The following is a 15172-nucleotide window of genomic DNA, read 5'->3' as shown; positions in this document are numbered from 1 at the left end:
CAGTGCAAAATGAGTATTCCTGGGATGTTCATGTGCCCTCAATATAAAAGTCAATTTTCTCGAATTTGCATAACAGCGAAACTCAAGTCGTGGTAACAGTTTTAATAAAACCGTAGACTTCAGCTTATTTCTTTAACACTCATTCTCACGGAAATGTTTACAGACCCCCCCCCCCCCCAAATGCAACTATTGCGGAATTTTGTCATAAGCGTCCTTCAAACTTATCAAACTTCTTCTGGAATTATTCTACCCTACGCTTTTTCCTGAACTTACACTTTAGTGGTGTTGTATTGAAGCATGGTCTAAATCTGCCTCCTCTCGGATCCGGCCGCGAGCGCGGTCCGACGCTCCACCTCCGCAGTTGCGCGGACCAATAACGGAGCGGTGCCCCGTGGAAGGCGGACCTGAAAGGCGTCGCGACGCGGCTCCCCGAGCGCCGGGACGCCTGCGCGGCGACTCCCACCGCGATTCGTCGGCGCGGGTACCCCTCGTCCGAAACCCGCCTCAGCTGTTCTTCTCTCCTTGGTTTGGTATGATTTCCACCGAGCGCCTGGTGTTGCGGAAGGGATCGCCACAATTTTTAAGAGGATATTTTGTTGCATTTTACGCCACGCCACGGGAGGATAACGCACGATTCTCTAGTATGCCGACTATACTGCCGTGCTAAGAACGCCGTATAAAGCGCTTCTCGTAAAAACTGACTTTACTTGGAAAATTTTGAATATTCTCCTCCCAAATTTTCGGACAATTTTGTACGCAATTTAATCTAAAGTATCACTGGAAGAAAAACACATTGGATCTAGAGTCCAGACTCTTAAAAACATCGACAAAAAAACATACTCTTGATTCAAGCGGATTTTTGCTTTAGATCAAGAACCAAGCCTCCTAATTTGAGCGGATTTCCTTTTGATTTAAGCAAAAATCTGATTGAATCAAGGGTATTTTTTCTTGTCAATGTTTTCAAGAGTCTAAACTCTAGATTCAATGTGTGTTTTTTTTTTCAGTGATCTAAAAATATCAAGTAATAATATGCATTCATGTTGTAATAAATACATGTTTTATTTAGTGAAATGTGGCAACTCTTGAATGTTTGTACGGCGTTCTTCCTTAGCACGGCAGTATAGTGTGCAATTGGAAAAATTCTGATACCACTATTCCACCCTGAGGGCAGTGCGAGGTTGCATAGCTCCCTCTCTGAAGGCGAATAGATATTTGATACTTCTCATTATCCAGAAGAACATTTCAAGACCATTCATTAATCTATAAATGATGCTTTTGCAGTGGCATATAATGAGAAACGAAATGACTTTCAACTTATTATGTTTCTTTTTTCTTTACCGGGTTGCACTTGTATCAGGGTACTTACATTTCTTTTTCGCCCGATGTGCATTTGTCTTCGGTCGTCAAACTTAAACCACAAAGTTCAGAAGAAATCTAACGTGCTGAGTACGTACCTTCAGAATGCCAAAATACATGCTAAAAAAAAAAGACGTAAAATGAAAATGTTAGCCTTACGTTCTTCTACCTGAAGTCGATGCACGTAAATGAACCGCGTTTAGTAGGAAGGAACCAAGCCGCATCAGCTATTCCGGATTTAACTAGGCACTCAAATTTTTTCCAAGAGAACGTTTGTGTGGCTTCCTTTGTAAATTTAAAGGATTTTTTTCTGGACTGTGCAGAAAATTCACTGAAATGTGAACAAAAATCCGCACAACCGTTTTCTTGTGTATCAATTGAATTCACTGGAAAAAAAGGTGTTTGGCTCAAACATGATGATTCTTGAATTTGCCGCAGAGAATTTTATTTATCTTGATTCATGCTGAAATATTCTTGATACAAGAAAAATAATGCTTGGGTTAAGCAAATATAAAAATAGTTTATACTACGCAGAAAAATTTTTGATTTAAGAAAAAACACTTCTTGCTGCAAATTAAATATTTTTTCCAGTGTTGCGTCATTAAATTATACGATATCATTTACCTATGTACCATTTCGCTCGGACCCCTTGAACATTTCATAAAACAGTGTGGAGATCCTTACCCATAATTGAAAAGGGATCTGTGCCTTTAAAAAACTGGTTCAAAGAAGCACTGTTTTTATGAACCAAAAGGGTAGTAACCTCCCATTGTAACATTGCGAGTTGAATCATGGTTCATCTGCAAAAACTTATTTTCACTCCCCATATGTGCTTACCTAAATTGTCTTGGTCGAATTTTGGCAGTTCATTTGAAATGAATACTTTTAGTTGAGGTTCCGACTTAATCCTCTGTTTAGCGAGTTCGATTATTTTGTCTTGAACTATGGGCCAAGTATTGGCGATGGTCCGAATATACGCAGGATTATTTCTCGTTTTGAACATCCGTACTTACTTTATCAACAAATATTCGGAAGCATCCCACCGTAAAATCATAACAATATCGCCTCCCTATTTTGCTCTACACTTATTCTTCATGTAGCTCATTGACAATATTTAAGCGTGGACCCGTTGGAAATCAAAGCAGTGGGAGCCAGCATCGCGTTCAATCAAAATCCGGCCAATTATCGATGATTCAGTAGCTGCATTGGCTTCCAATAAAAGCTAATGCATTTCGAGAGCGCGCATAATGCGAGGCCCACATCCACAGCCCACATGGTTCATTGGTTCCTCCACGCTTCGGGCAAACTTTGGTGAGAGTTGTGTGTAATCAACTTTAATTCAATATTTTATTAAGATCGACAAATGAGATTCATCGACGGGGAAACTTGACGGAGCGGCTGATAATGCCACCGAGTCCTTTATTACTAAATTGTGTATTTTGCCAGTCGTATTTAGATGTACCTGACAGAATGTTTTTTTTTTTTTTTCTTTCTTTCTTTTTTTTAGGAAATTGTTTCATTTTATATGGTGCAGGGTGTCTACAAGTCCGGAAATTGTACTGATTTTTTAAGGGCGGTCCGAAAGTACTGAAAAAGTGCGGAAATTCGCCAACAAGGTCCGGAATTTTTAATTTTTGTCGCAATTTGTGCTAGAAATTAAAATTTTTGAAACTTTTCGAAGTTCGTCAAATATTTGGAGGTACTGATGAAGTACTGAATTTTTCAGTTGAGAAGGTACTGAATTTCTTGGGAATATACTGAAAAGTACTGTGCAAGTACTAATTTTCGGCCAGCCTGTTTTAGTAGGCGCACCCTGCCAGGAGCTTTTGGAGGCAAGGTACACGTCTTATTTACATTGTAAAGAAATATTATATTTACATTGTTCATAACTTCATTGGGAGTGAAGGAAAGTGTAATTAAAAGTAATCATATCACATAAGAGGTTTTAATACCTGACATTTAAGGTACACGGATAGATTGTTTTGTAAATTCTTCAATTATGTATCTAGGACAGCCTAAAAGTGTCTCTTTGAGAGTAATGCCAATTTTTTTCAATCCATCATCAAAAACAGCTCAAGGAGTTTTATTGCAATTTCAACGTCCGTACACATTGTCGGAAGAAGAAAATCCGGGAGTATATTTGGCAACGTTAAGTGGACTGATTAAGTTGGTTCAAGTGTCATCACGCCAAGTTTGGCAACGTCGGAGCACTCAAAATCCGCTCCGCAAATCGGAAACGGATAGATTCAATTTGGGCCCTCATGGGATGGGTTTTGGCGCGCGAAACGTTGAGTTGTCTATTATGATTTATTTTGATCAAACTCGTATAAACATAAGGGCGGTCGCTCTGCGGTGGGGGAGGGGGAGGGGTGAGCTCAGAGCTTGGGCCGCCACTTGAAAAGCGGCCCCACCAGCTTTTGTTTCAACGGCCAACTTGGTCACCAAATGTTTACATGCGGATACGCTGCGTTGCAGGATCTACCTCGAAATTTTAAAATTTCAACCGTTCCTTATGATTCGCAAGGCTGCAGGAAGAGAATCAATGATGTGAGGGTTCTCATTGTTCAGCGGGCTGAATGCTGATTATTGAAATTGATAGACAAATCTATAGACCGAATGGATATGGAGGGATCCTATTGGGGGAAGCGGGTGGTTGCAATAGACTATATGGATATGTAATAAACTAATTGACGGCACAGTTAGTTTCACGGTTGTTATTGAATGTGGAGGAGAACGATAGACTAATGGAAGGTTCTCTCTACAAGTAGCAGTGATCGCGATGAGATGCGATTTGATCGCAGAATGTATCGCACTTTTGTCGACGTCTATTTATCGAAATATTATCGAACAAAGTATCGTGACAAATTGAGATAGAAGTCCGATTTTATCGAACGTGGTTTCATACATATGCAATACAACTGCCACAAGATTAAGGTTTATCGCTCAGATATTGAAGATCCAAGGGATTTTATCGCCAAAAATCGCAACTTAATTTCAAAATATCGCGATTCTGCCCTTGAAAATGCTACTCGGTTGCCGTTTTAGTCTATTACCTACCTCCTTTGTCCATTGCAACCACCCTCTTTTACCAATATACTGGAAAAAAAATTCTGTTGTGGAAGCCGTATTTACGGGTTACACAGATATACCGCCCACGTTCCGAGTTCAGAGGCCGAAAGTTCCGGGCAGAGCACCCGGAGCTACCGAAGCTACGGCTCCAGCACCCCGAACTTTCGGCCTCTGAGCTCGGAACGGGCGATATGTCCCCATAGCCCGATACTTTTTTCTCAGTGTAGGATAGCTTCGTATTCCCTAGTCTTCTTTGAATACCGCTTTGTCTATCAGTTCCAATGGACCACTAGACAAGGTACGAATTTCAGCATTCTGATACATGTTTCTTAACCAAAATTTCACGCAAAACACGATTCGCGTAACGAAAATGACTTTAACCAACTCCGAATGAAGATATCAACGTTTTTATTTCACATTGGTCGCGAGGAATTTGAGCTGCCCGCTGACAAGAAACTCAAAGGTCTACGTGAGTCAAATCGCGCACTACAACGGTTTCAACAAGCTCCTCAATCGAGTAATGTTCATTTCCCACCATGTGTTGTTCAAAGTGTAAGCAATTTGCTGTAGCTGAGCCAAAGTGTCAAGATTGAGGTCGCCAGATTTGTATATCGAAAAGACTGTCATGATAACGTTTAGCGCGCGATGTGAAACACGTGGAGCATTGAGTTTTCACGAGCGGGTGGTTTGGCATCAAGAATCATTAAATATCTTCGTAAGGAGTTCATTTCGGTAAATTTCGTTGTGTGCATCGTGTTTTACGTGAAATTTTGGTCAAGAAACTTGTATCAGAATGCTAAAGTTCGTACCTTATCTAGTGGTCCATTATGAGCTGAAGCTTGCGGTGTTGGCGACGACCACATGGCAACGTTCCCGAGGGCGTCCCTCAGGGCCGCGGGCGGCGCGGACAATGCAGGTCAGTTTTCACCCTCGGCGCGAGGATGAGGCCACGAGGGGTAGCGATGACGGGGTGAGGGTGTGAGCTACCCGCATACGTAAATACTGTCGGAGTGTTTGTACGAGCTTGTCATTAGTTTGTGGTAATTCGATACGTCACCGAGGACTTGGACCCGGCTCCAATCCACCGGGAGCCGCCTTTTTCGTCAGCCCGAGTCGAGATACGCGTAATTAGTCCATTTGCCGCGCTTTCGCGGGGATGAAGAGCTCACCGCCCGGAAGCTCGAATTCGGAACTGGGGGTTGCACTGGTAAAAAAAACCCTCTTGGACCAATGCCGCGGTGCATTGACTTAAGAGTGCAGTTTCTTGTCGCCGGATTTAAGAGTCTTGAACTCTTGTTTCAAGCGGATTTTGCGTTGATTCAATCCAAACGTGAATTGAATCAATGCAAAATCCGCTTGAAACAAGAGTTCAAGACCCTTAAATCCGGCGACAAGAAACTGCACTCTCGAAGCAAGAGGTTTTTTTTTCTTACCAGTGTGCGATTGACCGGGTTGTGTTGAGAAGAGCGCGATTGGAATCACGATTGGCACTGGAAAAAAAACACATTGGATCTAGAGTCCAGACTCTTAAAAACATCGACAAGAAAAAATACTCTTGACTCAATTAGATTTAAGCTTTTATCAGGCCCGTTCAAATATACACAATTCACAGGGTAATTTTCTCGTGTGGATTTCTCGTTTCATTGCTTACGCCGCCCATACGGCTCATTGGAGAAAAAAAACACATCGGATCTAGAGTCCAGACTCTTAAAAACATCGACAAGAAAAAATACTCTTGACTCAATTAGATTTAAGCTTTTATCAGACCCGTTCAAATAAACACAATTCACAGGGTAATTTTCTCGTGTGGATTTCTCGTTTCATTGCTTACGCCGCCCATACGGCTCATTGGAGAAAAAAAAAACACATTGGATCTAGAGTCCAGACTCTTAAAAACATCGACAAGAAAAAAAATACTCTTGACTCAATTAGATTTAAGCTTAAATCAAGAACCAAGCCTCTTAATTTGAGCGATTTCCTTTGATTTAAGCTTAAATCTGATTGAATCGAGAGTCCTTTTTCTTGTCAATGTTTTCAAGAGTCTGGACTCCAGATCCAATGTGTTTTTTTTTCCAGTGCTGAAAACGGCAGTACGCACCTCACGCGAAGCAACCCGCCCTTTTTCGTCCGAGTTTTGAGGTTAAGCGATCGGTCATGGCGGACGTAGCGACCTCGCCTGGCTTTTGATTAGCGGAGCGCCGAGCAGTAACCGCGCATCCGTGCGAGGTTCCCGGTCGACTTGAGCGGTTTTTGCCGCGGGCGACAGCGGTTGCGTGGCTCGGGCGAGTGGGCGAAACGGGGCTCAACATTCATCATCTATTATGGAACAAAGGGACTGGGCAATAAACAATTTACCGGGCGAGTTGGAAACATTTCAGCATACCATCGCCAATTGAGCACAATCAATTTGAACTTCAACCCCGACTCTTTCAAGTAGTTAAGGTGCATGAGCATTTTTATCGTCTCCCGGTTTGAATGCCGCCGATGCACGACTTTTTAGCCGCGCTCAAACCGGAGGAGGCGCCTCCGAGTTCAAGTTCCTCTACCGAAAATTCTCATAGTATCATTGTAAGCAACTAAAGATCACAAGATAAACGGGTAACCAATGCTAAATCCCTGTAAAAAAGTATTGTGTCTAGTTATTTATAAACCGGGATCCAACAGGGAGTGAAAATTTACCGCACTGGAAAAAAAAAAACACATCGGATCGAGAGTCCAGACCCTTGAAAACATTGACAAGAAAAAATACTCTTGATGCAATCAGATTTAAGCTTAAATCATAAGGAAATCCGCTCAAATTAAGAGGCTTGGTTCTTGATTTAAGCAAAAATCCGATTAAATCAAGAGTATTTTTTCTTGTCAATGTGTTTTTTTTTTTTTTTTTTCCAGTGTGGGAAAATCAGGGAATCATTTCCAGAAACCAGAAATCTCTTCTCCAACCACCGAGGGATCATTTCGCGCGAATGTGCGTCAAAGAAATGGCTGCAAGATGAATTAAAAGTCGGTATTCATATCTGAAACTCTGGAGAGTTATATTCTTTTCCCCAAGGAAATCCCGGAAAAGTGGGAGAAAACATCGGTTTCTCATCAGGGAATGAGCTTCTGAAAATCAGGGAAGAATCAGGGAACCTTTGCCAAGAAAGCTAGACACCATACCCTACAGCCAACATGCTGCCGATGCACGACTTTTCAGCAGCGCTCAAACCGGAGGAGGTGCCTCCGAGTCAAATTTCCTGCACCGAAAAGTCGTGGTATCATTGTAAGCAATTGAAGAACACAAGATAAACGGGTAACCAATGCTAAATCCCTGAAGCATTGTTTCTAGTTATTTAAAAACCGGGATTCAACAGGGAATGAAAATTACCGGAAAAATCAGAGAATCTGTTCCAACAACCGGGAATCTTATCTCCAACCACCCAGGGATCATTTCGTGCGAATGTGCACCAAATAATGGGTGTAAGATCAATTAAAATCGATATTCTGGAAAAGTGTATTCTTTTCCCCAGAAGCAGGAACAACGCTGCGTAGAGTATTGAGTGTCTGTTGAAGAGCAGTTACATTTTTTAAATCCCTGGCCCTCGGAGAGGGAGTGGTGGGCAACTGCTTCTCTAACTGAAACTTTTTTTGTTTTAAAGCGTTTTTCTGGAAGTTCGCGCATTTGGGCAGTTGATTTCGAAGTTTTGCGCTCATGGGCTGGCTGCACCGGTGATTTTCGTGTGATTTTTCAACTTAGCAGACGTTTCCGTTCTTGTATTTGACATTTGGGACAAACCTATTTCACTCATAAGTGTTAGAGCTTCACTTGCTCGACCTAAAGATCCTTTTTCATTCGATGGTCACGCTCATCTTCCCACCCTGTGAGCGGTGCCCGCAGCTCGCGGAAAGCGTGACAAAGTAGACCAGGAGCCCATTTGAATAATTCAAGTCTATCGGCGGGGGGGGGGGGGGGGGGTCGAATTCGATCACATTATCGGGGCCCAACGAGAGGTCAATATCGGATTATTGAGTCCGAGACGGCTGTGGCCCGAAATCGAGGACCCACGCTAATATAATCGAGAGTGACACCGTCAATTGCATTTGAATCAAGCATACGGGCGTCCGGCACTACCTAGTGGCAGCATCATTTCTCGGACCTAGTTCCGAGTCCAATAAGAAGGTAGAATAAAAAAAAAAAAAAACGTGGTACATATGTTCCAGTCTTAATATGTATCCGTCGCAGGCGATTAGTCAAACCAGGCTCTTTTTTTTTTTTTTTTTTTTTTTTTTTTTTTTGTTGCAGGTTTTATGACTTACACCTCTTCTCAGAGGTCTACATATAACTATAGAGAGAGATTTAATGTCCGTAGACAACAAGGCGATAGGGACATCCATGCTCCGGCTTTCAAATTTTCAGGGATTAAGGCCAAGTAGAATCTGTTTCTGCAGATCCGCACGTCAGTTCCGTGAAAATTTGGAAAATTGCAGACTTCGAACCAAATCAAGAATTAATTTAAAGTACATTTTGAGGTTTTGATATGAAAACGCTTGGGCTAAGCCCAACTATAGCAAAATCTCAGTACCTGAGTTTTATGAAACTTTTTTAGTTTTAATCTTTTGAATCACTGTTTGGTTGCGTTTTTTTAAAGTATGTACCTAATATCGATAAAAATTGATAAGTTATTGTAGCTTACCTTAAGTGCTTCCTTTGGAATGAATGCTATGTGCTCTTCGGACATTCTTTTCCCTTGCATCAAGAGACCTTTCGATAGACAACAACAGTGCCGCCTTCACGTAACCGTCAAAAAGAAAATGTTTTTATTGTAGTTTTTGAAAATTCCTCACGGTGCAATAAAATGTTGTCTCCTCGTTATTTTCTCTGTTTTGACTTATCCGCTGGGAGAGGGATATGCAATTTTAGTGGAGATAAAACATTGCCTGAATTTACTAGAGGCTCTTGAGTAAGAAGATTTTGTTACTGAGTGTTCCTCAAGTATGTTGCTATATTCCCTATATCTATAAGTATTACGGTTTTTATTATTTTGGCAACTCCTTGGTGAATACATTACAAAGGCGCTTATCACTTACGTTAAGTCCCAAATTCAAAGTTTACATGATATAGTCGCTAATGTTAAATGAGAGATCACTAAGATGCATTCCGTAAGATGGTTACACGAAATGCACATTGCGCAATGCTCTTAAAAATAATACTAAAATATAGTTACTGGTGAATTTAAACGAATGTTCGTCGCATTTGCAGAGGTTTTACTGTTAATAGCGTGTTAATAGCCGACATCGCAGCAAAATACATGTAAGCACCGTTTTATTGTTGCATTCAAATCTCCCATGAAACCGCGGAAAAGGGTACCCCAATTTCAAATCACCCGGAGCCGGATTCCCAAAGTGCATAACTACTTTCCGAACGCTATAAAAGTAGCACAATGCATGACACAATGTAAAACACAAAAAGACAAGGGTGTGACGATAAACCACCGTCGGAGGTCATACAATAGTGAACAAATGACCGCACCAGTGTTGCCTTCACGTGCAGTGAAACACGCGTATTCGTGCAAGGTATTACATGTAAATTCAGACAGATGGACAGAAGATTTTTCTCTATTTTCTCTGTAATTTAGGTTTTTGATTTATCGAAAAATCCTGCACCTCAAGATTTCTCCCGGGAGCGAAAACTATCCTCTCATTATTTAATTGGGCTACGGTAGGGGAATTGTAAGAGGAAAGAATGGAATAAAAATGGCCAGAATATTGTTTTCTCGCGTATTAATAGTTTCTTTGATAAAGATGAGGAAAGAGTATACCGAAACACGCAAAATATGTTATTCTTCAACAACCGTATTTTGCGTGTTTCGGTATACTCTTTCCTCATCTTTATCATAACAGCATGAGAAATGCGTTTTTTCCAGTTTCTTTGAAAAAAAAATTTTCGGCGGCAAATTCCAGAATCATGATGCATGCGTATTGAGTGAAGCACCTCATTTTTCAGTGTGTTACTACGGTGCGTGCCATTTCTCAGTGTTCTCCTCTCATTTATCTTCAACTTGGCAATGCTGCGTTGCTCACTTGCATACAATTTAGACTGCAATTGGGCAGGACGCAAGTACACCGTGCGAGAGGCGCAGGGAAAGGATTGCGTTTTACGGGTCGTAAAACCATTAACAAACTGGGCGTCTTCCCCGCACGCATGGTCGCAAGAGGGGCGGAGTCGCGCTCAAATTAATTTTATGGCGCAAAATAAGACCAGGAAGAACGAATAACGCAGCCACGCTCTACCCAAACCACCTATGTACACGTGTTGTCAGTAGGATATTCGTCGTTCTTACTAAGTAGGCCCGTCCCGCGTTTCCCACAATCGGGAGGTTTATCGCCGAAAAAGAGCAGGTTTGATAACCGTCGACCAATAATTCACGGAAAGAGCGATTGCGATTTGAAAATGTTTCAACGATGGGAGAGAATGGTTTCGTTCGGTTTTTTGACCGGAAATCGTTTGCGAAGCCACGCCCACCGTCGATGAAGCGTTTGCCTTTGGCTCGTGGGCCAACGGCCGATTTTAAAATTGGAGCATTTTCAAAGGAGTCGCGACGAAGATAAATTGTTCGTGGGTTTGGGAAAGCGATAAAGGAATAATTGGCCAGCCCGTGTGGCTGAGGGACCTAAAAATCAATAAAAAACTTGTGATAAATGTATTTAGTAAAATATTGAACGATTATCCTTTTTTTTTATTATTCCAGAAAATACAAATAACGAGGATATGCGAACTCAGGGCGTGCTGTAATAAAGAAACGTCGTGCTAGAGGATGTTCACATCGATAAAATTTTTTACCTTAATATGGTGAGAAGTAAGCAAGCTAAACGTCCTCTTGCACAATGTTTTTTCATTAAATCATGGCCTGAGTTCACATATCAATGTCGTGAAAATCCGTTAATAGCTCAGTATTTGATTTAATCTTAAATATAAATACGTTCTGATCACTTTATCTTTGAGTAGAATCAAGTAGTTATTTTAGATATGATATCGTAAGTATATTCCTATATTTATCTACTATATCAGCTATGAGTTATGACTGGAGGAGTAGGGCTGGAATAATGGCCGCCGCCCTTCGGCACTACATCAGCTGTTGTTTTAGAATTCAAGAGGTCCTCTTGTTCCTTCTTCTTTGTAATTAATATCGCGTCTTCGCGTAATTTCTCATTCCCTCCTATGTTGCGTTATCCAGTCTAGTGTGTCCTTCCTGGCGTGAAAACCTCTCCGAAATCCAGAACGATCTTCAAGAAGATTGTTTAAAAAAAAGAGGAAAAACATTACATGTGCGTAATGTAAAGCCACCGGTGGATGGAATCCTACACCCAGAAGTCTGACTGTGTGGTCAAACAAGGGCTCTTTTCCGCGAAGCAGGTGCGAGAGGGACGGGAACTCGGCGTTTGATGGCGCGATTATCCTAATAACAGCGAATGTTACTGGGTCTAGCGCGATGCGCTCATTATTCCATGAATTGTTGATAGAGGGCGTGGGAATCGCCGGCGCATCCCGTCAGGTGCGACACGAACCAAAACATTTAAACGCCGCCGACCCACCCTCTCCGACTCGCCGCGGTCACCAGCAGTCCATCATCAAATCGTAAATAAATCACAAACTCAACAACAGCAACCGTCTTTTGTCTTTTGTATCGCACTCTGTCTCGATATGTTCATGCAGGAGGTGGGAAACACCACCCATGGAAACATACTGCTGTCTCACTGAAGAGACTAATATTATCAAGTAAAACTGAAGAGCGAATAACAACATGAGACGATTCAAGTCACGATTCCGGGGCTGATTTGGAAGTTGAAAGTTTGCGACGAACATTTGTTCGTTTGGCAGGAAAAAATAAATTGCGTCGATGCTTTTGAGATGATTTGTTTCTATTAAACATGTTAACTTTCTTTCATTGTTATTTTTGGCTTTTAACTCGATTTTTTAATCAACAGCATCTTTCGATGCGTCTACATTCATTGTTATAGGTAAGTTTACATCATAGTATGCCAAAACTTGCGCTTCAGTTAACAATTTTTCAATTTTATCAAATTCTAGCTGATGTTCATTTTCCCGCTGAAAATGTACTTGCTCTTGTAGCAATATCCTCAGATTTGGCATTTCAAGTTGGAGAGATTTTATAAAACTTGAAATAATTTACCATGCCAAGAAAACGTTGCAATTGTTTTACTGTTTTGGAAGACTTTAGATCTAAAATTGCTTCAACTCTTTTTGGATCAATTTTGACACCATCTTTGGACCAAATGTGTCCAACTTTCTTTCATTGTTATTTTTGGCTTTTAACTCGATTTTATTAATCAATTGCCATGTTCTATGCAGCGTAGCCAGCCAAATTCGGCATTAAAATGTATCTAGCCAAATACTGTGGGCAACTTTTGGAATATTAGAAGAGAGTCCAAAAGACTTTCTCTACCTCTTACAATTTGCATTCAACAAATGATGGCAATCATCTCGAAATGTCTGCAAAAATTGAATCTCTGTTGTGCAACTTCAAATGTTAGCTGGTCGCCACGATTTATTTGTTTGTTTTTTTAAACTTTCATTTACTACTGACTTCAGGGAAGAATTTAACTAGTGTGATACATTTTAGGGCGCATAATTAAACTTCATTCCGGTTTTCTTTCCTTTTTCCTTTGCACTTGACCATTTGCTAAGGCGTTTAACAAAATGAGACTATTTGTCTGCGATAAATGTGAATCTTCAAGATCCTGTGGTCATTTTCGAAGCGATACGAGTATGTTAATCCCAGTGCACGGGCGCAAGAAACCTCAATATTCTTGGTCACCACTTACTTGTCATCTTCTCATCGGAGTCGAGGTGTAAACCGAGGCAAACTTGATACCCTCTCGGATAGGGCGCGACAGAGGCCAGGACTGCCGTGCTAAGGAAAAACGCCGTATGAACATTCGAGAGTTGCCAAATTTCCCTTGATAAAACATGTATTTGCGACGAAATTATTCAAATTTTTCCTTGAAATTTTCAGATATTTTAGATTAAATTGCGTACAAAATTGTCTGAAAACTTCAAGGAAAAAATATTCGCAATTTTCCCTGTAAATTCGGTTTTTATCGGAAGAAACTTGGCAACGTCTGAAGGCTCATACGGCGTTCTTCCTTAGCACGGCAGAGGAGGGGAGGCAAGATCCAGACGGGATCCAGATCAAAAGATCAACAAATGTTTTTTATTGATCCGAAAGAATTATTTTGTTACCATTGAGGCTCCTCCGTCGAGTATCGGATGTTAATTCCTTTCATTCGCCGGAATAAAAAAGTTAGTCGATGCCGACTTACCTCGTCGCCGCTTCGGCGTTGCATTTCGCCGCGAATTATTATTAATCGTCGCACGTCGAAAAGGGGATTTTCCTCCGACAAATCCCAACTCCGACGGTTGGTCCGCGGTGTCGAGTTTCACCGCGTCTTGCCTCTTTTCCTTTGAAGACACGGGCTTTGGCTCTCCCTTGCTAGAACAATAGTCGCAAAACGAAGTGAAATTGGTAACCCGGTAGGACTGTAACACCACCATCTGTCACTCTGTTTGCGTTTCTCAATGGTCAATCGATTTCTAAGCAGCCGCCATCCTTGAATCTTCAACATTATGGGTCGTATTCGTAGCCGTTCCTGAAAGAGTTCCTTCCCTTCGGAAGATTTTATTTTTTTATTTATTTTCATTCAATACATGAGAGCCGCAAGGCTATGGTATACGTCAAGCTACAGAAAGTACGGAAAAGAAAATTTTACATCTCAGCTAAGCACTAAATATCTCAATCAACAGGGCACTAAATAACAGAAAAACTGGGCACTAAGTAACGAAAAGATGCAGCACAAGTAAGGAGCATGGATCATGAAGGACAGTTTATAAGAGCTGTGAGTTAAACTTAACACTATGACTTTGGAGGAGGATCCTTTCGATTGATTGTAATGATTTGAGACACCAAAAGATGTAAAATACAAAATTAAAAACACCGCCGACTTGCAACTTGCAATAACGCCAAAGACATAATACTCATATGTGAGTGCTTTAAGATCTATAACTTTGGGGAAGTCTGTGAATGCCTCATGGTAATTTTCGCAAATTTTCATCAAGTTAAGGCTCCCTTGCTGAAGATGGATCTTGAAATTTTCAAATTAAATTTCATTTAGGGAATATCAATAAGTTTCGTAGAATATACGAAAAACAGCCTTAAATTTCAATTTTTCAATGCTATTCTTTGCAGTTCATCATCTACTGCATCGTTATTCTTCCCGATCGGCGGTGTTTCTTCTTCTTTCTTGTTTAAAGAGAAGAAGAAAAAATGTAGGTCATTCAATTTCAATCAAATCGGAGTTTTTAGAATTGAGAATTCGATTCCCGCAAAGGAGCTCTTTGAAAATAGTGCGAGAAAAACCGCACCGAGGAAGCATTAATCTGTTGGACGAGTAATTTAGCAGAGGCCGAGCCGGTGCTTTGATGCTGAGACCAGCCTCTTTCGGGTCCTTTTGATGTTTTGGACCACGAGAACAAGCGTGTTTTGGCAGGGTGGAGCAATTCCCGAAAAAACGGAAATTAATATTGTTCTTCTCGACGGCGCACGTGCTTCTGTTTGCATATGCGAAAACGGTTCTGCAACATACTTGCCAGATTGGGTTTTTTTTCACAATGTTCCCAATGGCACAGTTTTGCTAGTCACAGAATCGTATTTTGATGCTTCATTCTTGTAGCGCAGCTGAAGATAATAAGATT

This window comes from Bemisia tabaci, chromosome 9 (assembly GCF_918797505.1).
Source record: "Bemisia tabaci chromosome 9, PGI_BMITA_v3".
Taxonomy (NCBI): domain Eukaryota; kingdom Metazoa; phylum Arthropoda; class Insecta; order Hemiptera; family Aleyrodidae; genus Bemisia; species Bemisia tabaci.
Note: the sequence above shows the minus strand (reverse complement) of the source record.